Here is an 11,965-nt window from a genome sequence, read left to right on the forward strand (position 1 = left end):
GCAATAAACATCTACCCCCTTCTGCCCTCCAGCTGAATGAGTCGCTCGGCTCCCTCCTCTCCGCCAAAGGGGCGCTGAGAGGCAGTGAGGGGAAGGGGCCCACGGCTGCAGGGTTGGGTCCCCCAGGCTTGGCCAAGGTCTCCGCGGGTGGAATAGGAGCTGGGCTGAGTCCTGGGCTCCACTCCCGCTATGGGTAGGTTACATGGTGCATTCGGGGCCACTGAATATGACCTAGGATTGGGAGCCAGGGCTCCTGGGTTCTCTCCCCAGCTCTGGGAGGGGAGTGGGGTCCAGTGGGTTAGACCAGGGGGCTGGGAACAGGGACTTCTGGGTTCTATTTCCTGTTCAGTGAGGTCCTGCTGGCCAGTTCCCCAGACCGAGGGGCTGGGATTTGCTCTGAGCCTGCCCCAGAGGGGCTGGGGACAAAAGTCCCACTCTGCCCCCGCCCCAGAGGGCACGCAGGCCTGGGCAGCCCCAGCTGTAGGGAGCCCTAGTCAGTGCCCACAGGGGGCAGGCTGCACCATGTTGCCCTTCTCTGGGGTGTCTCAGCCAAGCATGTGACGAATGCTGGGGCCTCAGCCCCCAGCCAGACCTTCCTCCCCCTTGAATTAAGTCTCTCGGCCTCCCCCAGCCGAGGTGGGCGTTGCCCTGTCTCGCAGCGGGGGATGGACTGTCCTCAGCCAGGATTACCACTGAGTCAGGGCAGGGAATGGAACCCAGGCATCCTGGTTTCCCCCTCCCCCGCTCTGGCTGTTGGTCCTGCGCCATCCACCCCACAACGGGCGTGGCCTGATGCCCCTCTGCGGCCAGCATTGTGCGGCAGCAAGCTGGGGCGAGAAGCAACACACCCCGGGGGGGGGGGTGGGGAGCAGCTGGCTGGGCTGGCCCAGGGGGGCCGGCTCCCCAGCAAGCCCCCTTCCCAGAGCATGCTGGCCCTGTGGGTTGCGGCTCTGATGTGGGTTGCGGGGAGACGGCTGGGGACCGAAGACGGCACCGGGGCGGGGGGCCCTGGGAATCGCCACCAACCATAGTTCCCAGTACAGCTGGGCTCCTTCACCACCCTGTGCGGGGTCCCCAGTCCCCCTCAGCTGGGCCCCCTTTCCCATCCCAGCCCCCGCCCACCCCCCCCGGCCGCCCCTGCAACCCCCCTCCCATCCAGCAATATCTGAAGGGGGGGGTTGAATCCCCCCCCCAGTCGCCCCCCTGCTGATGCAGTGTGATGGGGCCACTCAATCTTCCCTCTGTGCAGGCTGCCCCCCCCCCCAGCTCCCCAGCAGGAAGCTGTCTTTGGAGGGATCCAGTAACTGCCTCTATGACCTTGGCCAGTGCGCACAGCTCCCCCGGTCCCGCCCCTCCCTGGCAGCTGGGTCAGGGCCCCCCCATCAGCAGGCTCTGCACTCGGGCCAGGCTCTGCTCCTGGGAGTGTCCGTCCGTCCGTCCATCCACGTGGATTACCGTAGCAGCAAGAGACCCCAGCCGAGAGGAGGGCCCAGGTGCTGCACAGATGCAGCGAGAGGCTCGCACAGCATTCACCATCCCCTCTAGCCAGGGCTAACGTGCCCATCACCCTGTTCTCTGGCCTTCCCTCCCCATGGAATGGAACCGCTCCCCTGGACTCGCAGCTGGGGAGGCTGGTAGCCCTGAAAGGAGCCTGAGGCCTGGGCTGCCCTGCGGAAATGGGGGGGACCCAAGAGCTGCTCCTGTGTTCCCAGTAACAGACCCGCTTCCCCCCCTCGGCCCCGCCTGCTGTATCCGTCACTTCCTATTACCCTGGCCCCGCTGAGGCCAACTCTTTCCCTGGGCAGGAGAGCTGCAGCCCCGCTCCGCTGGGTATCTTGGCCCTGCAAATGAACCCGGTCACTTCTCATCACCGTCACTGCGCTGGTGCTGGGGGGGCTGAGCTGTGCGGTTCCCGCTGCTTCCAGCCGGCCGCCTCCACCAAGGGCAGGGCAAGGTGCCCAAGGCTGGTGCACGGAGCGTGTGCGTGCAGGTTCCTGGCATAGAATCATAGACTATCCGGGTTGGAAGGGACCTCAGGAGGGTCTAGTCCAACCCCCTGCTCAGAGCAGGACCGATCCCCGACTAAATCATCCCAGCCAGGGCTTTGTCAGGCCGGGCCTTGAAAACCTCTAAGGAAGGAGATTCTACCACCTCCCTAGGTAACCCATTCCAGTGCTTCACCACCCTCCTAGTGACAAAGTTTTTCCTAATATCCAACCTAAACCTCCCCCACGGCAACTTGAGACCATTACTCCTCGTTCGGTCATCTGCCACCCCTGAGAACAGTCTAGAGCCATCCTCTTTCGAACCCCCGCTCAGGTAGTTGAAAGTAGCTATCAAATCCCCCCTCATTCTTCTCTTCTGCAGGCTAAACAATCCCAGCTCCCTCAGCCTCTCCTCATAAGTCATGTGTTCCAGACCCCTAATCATTTTTGTTGCCCTCCGCTGGCCGCTTTCCAATTTTTCCACATCCTTCTTGTAGTGTGGGGCCCAAAACTGGACACAGTACTCCAGATGAGGCCTCACCAATGTCGAATAGAGGGAACGATCACGTCCCTCGATCTGCTGGCAATGCCCCTACATATACATCCCAAAATGCCATTAGCCTTCTTGGCAACAAGGGCACACTGTTGACTCATATCCAGCTTCTCATCCACTGTCACCCCTAGGTCCTTTTCCGCAGAACTGCTGCCGAGCCATTCGGTCCTGAGTCTGTAGCAGTTCATGGGATTCTTCCGTCCTAAGTGCAGGACTCTGCACTTGTCCTTGTTGAACCTCATCAGATTTCTTTTGGCCCAATCCTCCAATTTGTCTAGGTCCCTCTGTATCCTATCCCTACCCTCCAGCGTATCTACCTCTCCTCCCAGTTGCCCTTCTCTGGGGTGTCTCAGCCAAGCATGTGACGAATGCTGGGGCCTCAGCCCCCAGCCAGACCTTCATCCCCCTTGAATTAAGTCTCTCGGCCTCCCCCAGCCGAGGTGGGTGTTGCCCTGTCTCGCAGCGGGGGATGGACTGTCCTCAGCCAGGATTACCACTGAGTCAGGGCAGGGAATGGAACCCAGGCATCCTGGTTTCCCCCTCCCCTGCTCTGGCTGTTGGTCCTGCGCCATCCACCCCACAACGGGCATGGCCTGATGCCCCTCTGCGGCCAGCATTGTGCGGCAGCAAGCTGGGGCGAGAAGCAACACACCCCGGGGGGGTGGGGTGGGGAGCAGCTGGCTGGGCTGGCCCAGTTTAGTGTCATCTGCAAACTTGCTGAGGGTGTGTCATGGAGTCCCTGGGCGATGCTCTGGAACTGCTCCCCACGAAGCCAGGCAGGACTCTAGGGAAGTCTCCTCTCTGTGAGCAGCCTGTCTGCAGGACACACAGCTCACGCGGCTTCCCCCTTCCTGGGTCTGACCTCAGAGCATTCAGCCTCCTCTGCCCCTCCGTGCGCTTCCCATTGCGAGTCTGCCCAGGTGGGGTCCTGGGGAAGCCCGAGGGTCCTGCACCCCAACTCCGCAATCAGACGGGACTCTCAGCCAGCCAGTAAAACAGAGGTTTATTAGACAACAGGAACATGGTCTAACACAGAGCTTGTAGGTGCAGAGAACAGGACCCCTCAGCTGGGTCCATTTTGGGGGACCGTGAGCCAGACAACCACGTCTGCCCTTCACTCCATGTCCCAGCCAGCCCCAAACTGAAACTCCCTCCAGCCCCTCCTCCTCCGGAGTTTCCCCTTTCCCAGGCCAGGAGGTCACCGGATTCCTCTGTTCTCCAACCCTTTAGATCTCACCTTGCAGGGGGGAAGGGCCCAGGCCATCAGTTGCCAGGAAACAGGGTGTCAGCCCTTCTCTGTGTCCAGACCCCTGCACACACCTGCCCTCCAGGGCTCTGCAATGATCATACACCCTTATCCCACCCCCTAGATACTTAAGAACTGCATAGGGGAAACTGAGGCACCCCCCACACTATTCAGAGGAAACATTAAGAACAGTCCCACTTCGTCACAGGGTGCAATCCACACCATCCTCCAGATCATTAATGAAGATATTGAACAAAACCGGCCCCAGGACCGACCCTTGGGGCACTCCACTTGATACCGGCTGCCAACTAGACATGGAGCCATTGAGCACTATCCGTTGAGCCCAACAATCTAGCCAACTTTCTATCCACCTGTCCAGTGGAGCACACGTACGTGTCCCTTGCGTGCTGGATGGAGCACACACATGTTCCTTGTGTGTCTGATCCTTACCTGCTTTGTATTATGCCTAGGGGGATTGGCACAGGTGCTCCCGGCTGGCGGGTGAGCCCAGAGCTGTCCAAGAGGGTCCCCTAGGGGCCCTGCCCTGGGGCCCTGTCGCTGGTCTCGCTGCTGACAACAGGCCCAGTCTCTGGGCTGAGAACCCACCAACTCGGCTCATGCAGCGGGGACAGGCCTCACGTCCCGTTCCCAGCCCCCTGAGCCAGCCAGTTGCTGGGGTGGGAGGATGTCAGACCCTCCTGCTCTCCGGGCCCAGCCCGACCCATTCCCTCCCAGTGACTGTGCTGAGCCGGGACCCGGAGACAAATGGGCCTGTCAGCGGCAGCTGGAGTGGGCTTGGCAGGAGAATGGTGCAAATGAATACAGATGGGCTGCGGCACTCGGGCCGCCATGCCACGTAATCCAGGGCATGTTCGCAATAAAGCAAATACTGCCGGGCCGGGGCCTAAATTGGATGAAAATTGTCCTTGAGCGGCACCACTAAAGGGGGCACCGGGGGCGGGGGGTAGGGCCTGGCTCAGGGGGAGGCCGGGGCCAGGGTGGGCCCAGGGCCGGGCGGGAGGCAGCCCTCCCTTGGGACCCCCGGCAAGCCCTCCGCCCGGCCAGAGGTGAGCAAACAAGGCAGGCCCCCAAAGGGGGAGCAGCCTGGGCTCTATTGAAATGAAAATTGAGTCAATTGTCGGGCTCACGGTGCGTGGCCCGGAACAAGCCGGGAGTAATAGATTTGTTAGCATAATCGAGCCCGGCGCTGGGAGCTGTTAGTGTCATGCCTGGGTGCACTCGTACATCACAAACCGGGCCCCCGAGGGCTGCCGTCAACAACGCCACCAGCCTGCCACTGAGCTGCCCGCGCTGGGGGCCAGGCGCAAAGAGGGGTGCTGGCCGCCAAGGGGAGCGGCTCCGGGGGGCTAGCTGCGGGGTTGGTTGTTGTGATGCTCAACAAGTTGTAGGGGCTCGTAAAACGACCTGGAGGCTGACGGGGGGGCGCGTGCAAGCTGCCTGCACCGTGTGTGCCCCAGTTGGCTAGCGGTGTCCCGGGGTGGGTGGAGCTGCCCCTCCGGGCTGGGCACTGCCTGGCAGCTCACTGCGTCCCATCCTGCCCACACCCTGCCCCTACAGGGCTGGATTCTCACCCCCAGCTCCAGCCAGGCCCTTTCGGGCCCAACCCGGTCCCCATCCCTTCGCCAACACGCTCCTCTGCATGTTTCACCAGCACCCCCCACTCGTGCCCACTCTCCCACGCGTGGGCCCCTGCACACTCCCGGCCGCGCCTTGCCCCTGGGCAGTCCCCTGCTCCAGCCTCTCCCGGACCGCTCAGTATCAATTAAAGCGCAACCCCTAATTGGTGATCAGGAGCCAGGGCTCCCCAGAGGCGTCCGGGGTAATTAGCAGTGTCCGTGCTGTGCCAGGGGCTCCCCTGCCCCTGACTCCTGCCCACTCGCCCTGGCGCTCTGCTGGCGTGCTCTGCGTTTGCTTCCCCACCCCCGTTCAGGGAGGTTTCTCTTTATTAAGGGCTCCCAAGGAGCCGGCAGGTCCCTGAGCTGTCAGGCCGGCCCCTCTTTACAGTCTCCTCACGCTGGTTAAATTGGGCTGGCAGAAAGCAATTTAAAGAGCGTTGGGGCAAGCAGCTGACTCCGGGAGCAAAGGGCCGGCTGAGCCGGCTGCCTGATGGCTGGATCGATAGTGAGCAGCTGGGGGCTCCCCCTGGGCCAGCATGCCACCTTCCCCTGCCCCCCAGCCAGCACCCCCTGCTGGGAGCTCCCCATTCCCCCAGCCAGCACTCCTGCCCCACTCCCCACGCCGCCCCCTGCTGGGAGCTCCCCGCTCCCCCAGTCAGTGCTCCTGCCCCACTCCCCACGCCGCCCCCTGCTGGGAGCTCCCCGCTCCCCCAGTCAGCGCTCCTGCCCCACTCCCCACGCCGCCCCCTGCTGGGAGCTCCCCGCTCCCCCAGTCAGCGCTCCTGCCCCACTCCCCACGCCGCCCCCTGCTGGGAGCTCCCCGCTCCCCCAGTCAGCGCCCCCTGCTGGGAGCTCCCCGCTCCCCCAGTCAGCACTCCTGCCCCACTCCCCACGCTGCCCCCTGCTGGGAGCTCCCCGCTCCCCCAGTCAGCACTCCTGCCCCACTCCCCACGCCGCCCCCTGCTGGGAGCTCCCCGCTCCCCCAGCCAGCACCCCCTGCTGGGAGCTCCCCGCTCCCCCAGTCAGCACTCCTGCCCCACTCCCCACGCCGCCCCCTGCTGGGAGCTCCCCGCTCCCCCAGTCAGCGCCCCCTGCTGGGAGCTCCCTGCTCCCCCAGTCAGCACTCCTGCCCCACTCCCCACGCCGCCCCCTGCATGCATAGGAGCACACGGGTTGCCCTCTGGCTCTGCTGTTGGCTGGGGTTTAAGGCAGCTGCCTGGCCGTTCCCTGCACGTGCGAGAGGTTCCCCCACGGGGCGGCCGGGTGCTGGCCCCCAACTCTCTGAGAGGCCCCCCCCTGCAGTGCAGGGGTTCCCCAGAGCCCCGGGGCCACGAGGGCAGCTTTTCCCGCCATGCCTCGTGCGGCTCCCGGCAGCTGTCACTCCAGGGGGGTGAGGGGGGAGATGGGGGAGCAAGACACGGGGCTTGGCTCTGCTCCCGAGAAGGGAACTGCAGAGCACCCCACCCACGTCTGAACCCTCCGTCCACGTGGCCCCCAGTGCTGGGCGCTAGGGGGCGGTGTACTGCAGGGTGGGGGGCTCAGTAGAGGGCACTGTCCCCCGGCAGGCAGTGCTGACCCCCATGGCCCAGTCCAGCGCTAAGGAAGGCACCTGTTCCAATCTGTTTCACAGCACTGATGTGTAAGCAGTTGCCATGGCCCACCCCAGAGGTGGCTGCATCTCAGTGCTGGGCAGAGAGATTCCTATGCAAAGTGCTTGGCCTGCCCCCGGGCTGGCATGGCACTGACCCTCCTGCCCTGGGGGTGCGCGGCTCCCCTGGTGCGCTCCGGGCTGTAGATGGGCTGTCACGCCGGGCTTGGGCACCTGTCACCTGCCAGGCAGCAATATGAGAGCGAGAGAGACAGCCGGGCGAGTGAGCCGCCCGTCAGCACTGAAGCAGGAATGGGAGGAGGCGAGATTCTCTCCCCCCCATTCCCCCCCGTGCAGAGTCACCTCTCTCCTCTGCTTAATGAAATATTGAAGGGCCCTGTCGTTGACAGACAGCTGCCTGCCGCGGGCTCGGTGCGGGGACGGATATTGGATTCGGAGACAGACAGGGGCACCCGGGCCGGCGCAATTAGCCCCAGCAAGTCGTGGAAGGGGCTGGGCAAACAGGAGCGCGGGGCAGGGGGGGTCCCAGGGCTTAGTGCTGCAGCTGGGACGGGCCTGGGCTTCGTCCCCTGAGCTCCCCAGGGGCTCCTCTGGCTTGGAGAGGTTTTCATGGCAGACAGCGTCAGGGACTCTCAGCACCCACCACTGTACAAATTGTTCCTGCCCCCATGGTGAGCTCCTGGCAAGCCTCCCCCATGCCCTGCATCATTTTCGTTCTCCCCAAACCCCCAGCAGGACCCCCCCGAGGCCGTGTCCTTCCAGAGGGCCAGTTAGGGGTGGGCAAAAGGACTCCTGGGTTCCATTCCCTGCTCTGCCCCGTGGCCACTGCGTGAGCCACTTGCCTTCCCCGTGCCTCAGTTTCCCTATCTAGGCAGATAGTACAGGACCTGAGACACCATGTGCAGCCAGGGGCATCAAATGCTACCGCGTCAGAATGGTAACGCCTTGCCCTGGTGCGAGGGGCTGGGCTGTGGAGAATCGGGCCCGGGGGCCGGTGAGCGGGAAGCGGGGACAAGGGGCTCCAGGAATGCTGAGCGAGATTTGGTTATTGATTCATGGGGGAGCCCTCGCTGCCTCGGGTTTATAAAGCAAATTCCTGAGCCTCTGGGCCCAGTCTCCATTGGATCCAAGTGTCCGAGACAGCCCTGCGTGGGCCCCCGGCACAGCGGTCGCTCCATGAGCTGAGCCAGCTGGTCTCAGTCCAGATCTGTAGCCCCTTGGGATCAAACTCTACCCAGTGGCAGCCGATGAAGTGAGCTGTAGCTCACGAAAGCTCATGCTCAAATAAATGGGTTAGTCTCTAAGGTGCCCCAAGTCCTCCTTTTCTTCTCGCGAATACAGACTAACACGGCTGCTACTCTGAAACCTGTCATTATGCAAGGCACTGCATTTAGCCGTATGGAGTGGAAATCTATCAACTGCATGAAAACACTTGTACAGATACAGACAGACATCATCTTCCTTTCCAAATGCAAACGGATGGACATTGTACCAAAAGGACTGAAGGTAAAAAATCCATTACAATCTACACACCACACAGACTGTGCTGACAGTTTGTGCCTCACACTCTCAAAGAAACTGCGGAATCACCTGATCAACATCCTCTACAGCAAACAGGGAAAGATAAAGAATGAGCTCTCAAAAATGGACACTCTCATAAAAAAACAACCTTCCACACAAACTTCCTCGTGGCTGGAATTTACTAAAACTAGACAAGCCATTTACAACACACACTTTGCTTCTCTACAAAAGAAAAAGGACACTAAACTTTCTAAACTACTACATGCCATAAAGGGCCACAACAGTGGTTCCCTCAACCCACCCAGCAATATTGTTAACCTATCCAACTATACTCTTAGCCCAGCAGAAGCAGCTGTTCTATCTCGGGGCCTCTCCTTCTGCCCCTCCACCCTCACGAGCATGATACAGTTCTGTGGTGACCTAGAATCCTATTTTCGATGTCTCCGACTCAAGGAATATTTCCAACACACCTCTGAACAACATACTAATCCACAGAGGTCTCCCTACCAACACTACAAAAAGAAGGATTCTGGGTGGACTCCTCCTGAAGGTCGAGACAGCAGACTGGACTTCTACATAGAGTGCTTCCGCTGACGTGCCCGGGCTGAAATTGTGGAAAAGCAGCATCACTTGCCCCACAACCTCCGCCGTGCGGAACGCAATGCCATCCACAGCCTCAGAAACAACTATGACATCATAATCAAAAAGGCTGACAAAGGAGGTGCTGTTGTCATCATGAATAGGTCGGAATATGAACAAGAGGCTGCTCAGCAGCTCTCCAACACCACTTTCTACAAGCCATTACCCTATGATCCCACTGAGAGTTACCAAAAGACACTACACCATTTGCTCAAGAAACTCCCTGAAAAAGCACAAGATCAAATCCGCACAGACACACCCCTGGAACCCCGACCTGGGATATTCTATCTACTCCCCAAGATCCATAAACCTGGAAATCCTGGGCGCCCCATCATCTCAGGCATTGGCACCCTGACAGCAGGATTGTCTGGCTATGTAGACTCCCTCCTCAGGCCCTACGCTACCAGCACTCCCAGTTACCTTCGAGACACCACTGACTTCCTGAGGAAACTACAGTCCATTGGTGATCTTCCTGATAACACCATCCTGGCCACTATGGATGTAGAAGCCCTCTACACCAACATTCCACACAAAGATGGACTACAAGCCGTCAGGAACACTATCCCCGATAATGTCACGGCTAACCTGGTGGCTGAACTTTGTGACTTTGTCCTTACCCATAACTATTTCACATTTGGGGACAATGTATACCTTCAGATCAGCGGCACTGCTATGGGTACCCGCATGGCCCCACAGTATGCCAACATTTTTATGGCTGACTTAGAACAACGCTTCCTCAGCTCTCGTCCCCTAAAGCCCCTACTCTACTTGCGCTATATTGATGACATCTTCATCATCTGGACCCATGGAAAAGAAGCCCTTGAGGAATTCCACCATGATTTCAACAATTTCCATCCCACCACCAACCTCAGCCTGGTCCAGTCCACACAAGAGATCCACTTCCTGGACACTACAGTGCTAATAAACAATGGCCACATAAACACCACCCTATACCGGAAACCTACTGACCGCTATTCCTACCTGCATGCCTCCAGCTTTCACCCTGACCACACCACACGATCCATCGTCTACAGCCAAGCTCTGCGATACAACCGCATTTGCTCCAACCCCTCAGACAGAGACAAACACCTACAAGATCTCTGTCAAGCTTTCTTACAACTACAATACCCACCTGCAGAAGTGAAGAAACAGATTGATAGAGCCAGAAGAGTTCCCAGAAGTCACCTACTACAGGACAGGCCTAACAAAGAAAATAACAGAACGCCACTAGCCGTCACCTTCAGCCCCCAACTAAAACCCCTCCAACGCATCATCAAGGATCTACAACCTATCCTAAAGGATGACCCAACACTCTCACAAATCTTGGGAGACAGGCCAGTCCTTGCTTACAGACAGCCCCCCAACCTGAAGCAAATACTCACCAGCAACCGCATACCACACAACAGAACCACTAACCCAGGAACCTACCCTTGCAACAAGCCCGTTGCTAACTGTGCCCACATATCTATTCAGGGGACACCATCACAGGGCCTAATAACATCAGCCACACTATCAGAGGCTCGTTCACCTGCACATCCACCAATGTGATATATGCCATCATGTGCCAGCAATGCCCCTCTGCCATTTACATTGGTCAAACTGGACTGTCTCTACGTAAAAGAATAAATGGACACAAATCAGATGTCAAGAATTATAACATTCATAAACCAGTCGGAGAACACTTCAATCTCTCTGGTCACGCGATTACAGACATGAAAGTTGCGATATTACAACAGAAAAACTTCAAAACTGGACTCCAGCGAGAGACTGCTGAATTAGAATTCATTTGCAAATTGGATACAATTAATTTAGGCTTGAATAGAGACTGGGAGTGGCTAAGTCATTATGCAAGGTAACCTATTTCCCCTTGTTTCCCCCCCCCCCCCCCAGACATTCTTGTTAAACCCTGGATTTGTGCTGGAAATGGCCCACCTTGATTATCATACACATTGTAAGAAGAGGTTTCAGAGTAGCAGCCGTGTTAGTCTGTATTCGCAAAAAGAAAAGGAGGACTTGTGGCACCTTTGAGACTAACCAATTTATTTGAGCATAAGCTGTAAGGAGAGTGATCACTTTAGATAAGCTATTACCAGCAGGAGAGTGGGGTGGGGGGAGAGAAAACCTTTTGTAGTGGTAAACACCCATTTTTTCATGATTTGTGTGTATAAAAACAAACATCTTCTGTATTTTTCACTGCATGCATCCGATGAAGTGAGCTGTGGCTCACGAAAGCTTATGCTCACATAAATTGGTTAGTCTCGAAGGTGCCACAAGTCCTCCTTTTCCAGTGGCAACTGCTTCACTGGGCCATGGAGGATGACACACCACCCCCGCAGCCCCGAACCCCCACTCTCGACCCAGCAGAGGCACCGTGGGGCTGCCGATGCAGAGTTCTCCAGGGCTCTCCATCCGGCCCCTTTTCCAGCTGTGCAGTGAGGTTGGTTTCAGGGGCAGGGGCCCACCTGGGCTAGGGGTTTATCAGCACGGCTCTGGGGCTGGGGCTGGGATCAGCATGTCTCTGTCTCCGGCATTGGGGCTGGCCCGTCCCTGCAGCGATGGGTCATAGTGAACCAGCCTGGAGTGAGTGGGCCCCAGGAGATGTGGCTGGGGGTGGGGCAGCTCCCCGGTGGAAGGCTAGGCCCCAAAAAGCCTGGTGGCTGCTGTCACGGAGTCCCTGGGCGATGCTCTGGAACTGCTCCCCATGAAGTCAGTCAGGACTCTGGGGTAGTCACCTTTCTGTGAGCAGCCTGTCTTCAGGACACACAGCTCACACAG

Source organism: Caretta caretta, chromosome 20 (genome assembly GCF_965140235.1).
Source record: "Caretta caretta isolate rCarCar2 chromosome 20, rCarCar1.hap1, whole genome shotgun sequence".
Taxonomy (NCBI): domain Eukaryota; kingdom Metazoa; phylum Chordata; order Testudines; family Cheloniidae; genus Caretta; species Caretta caretta.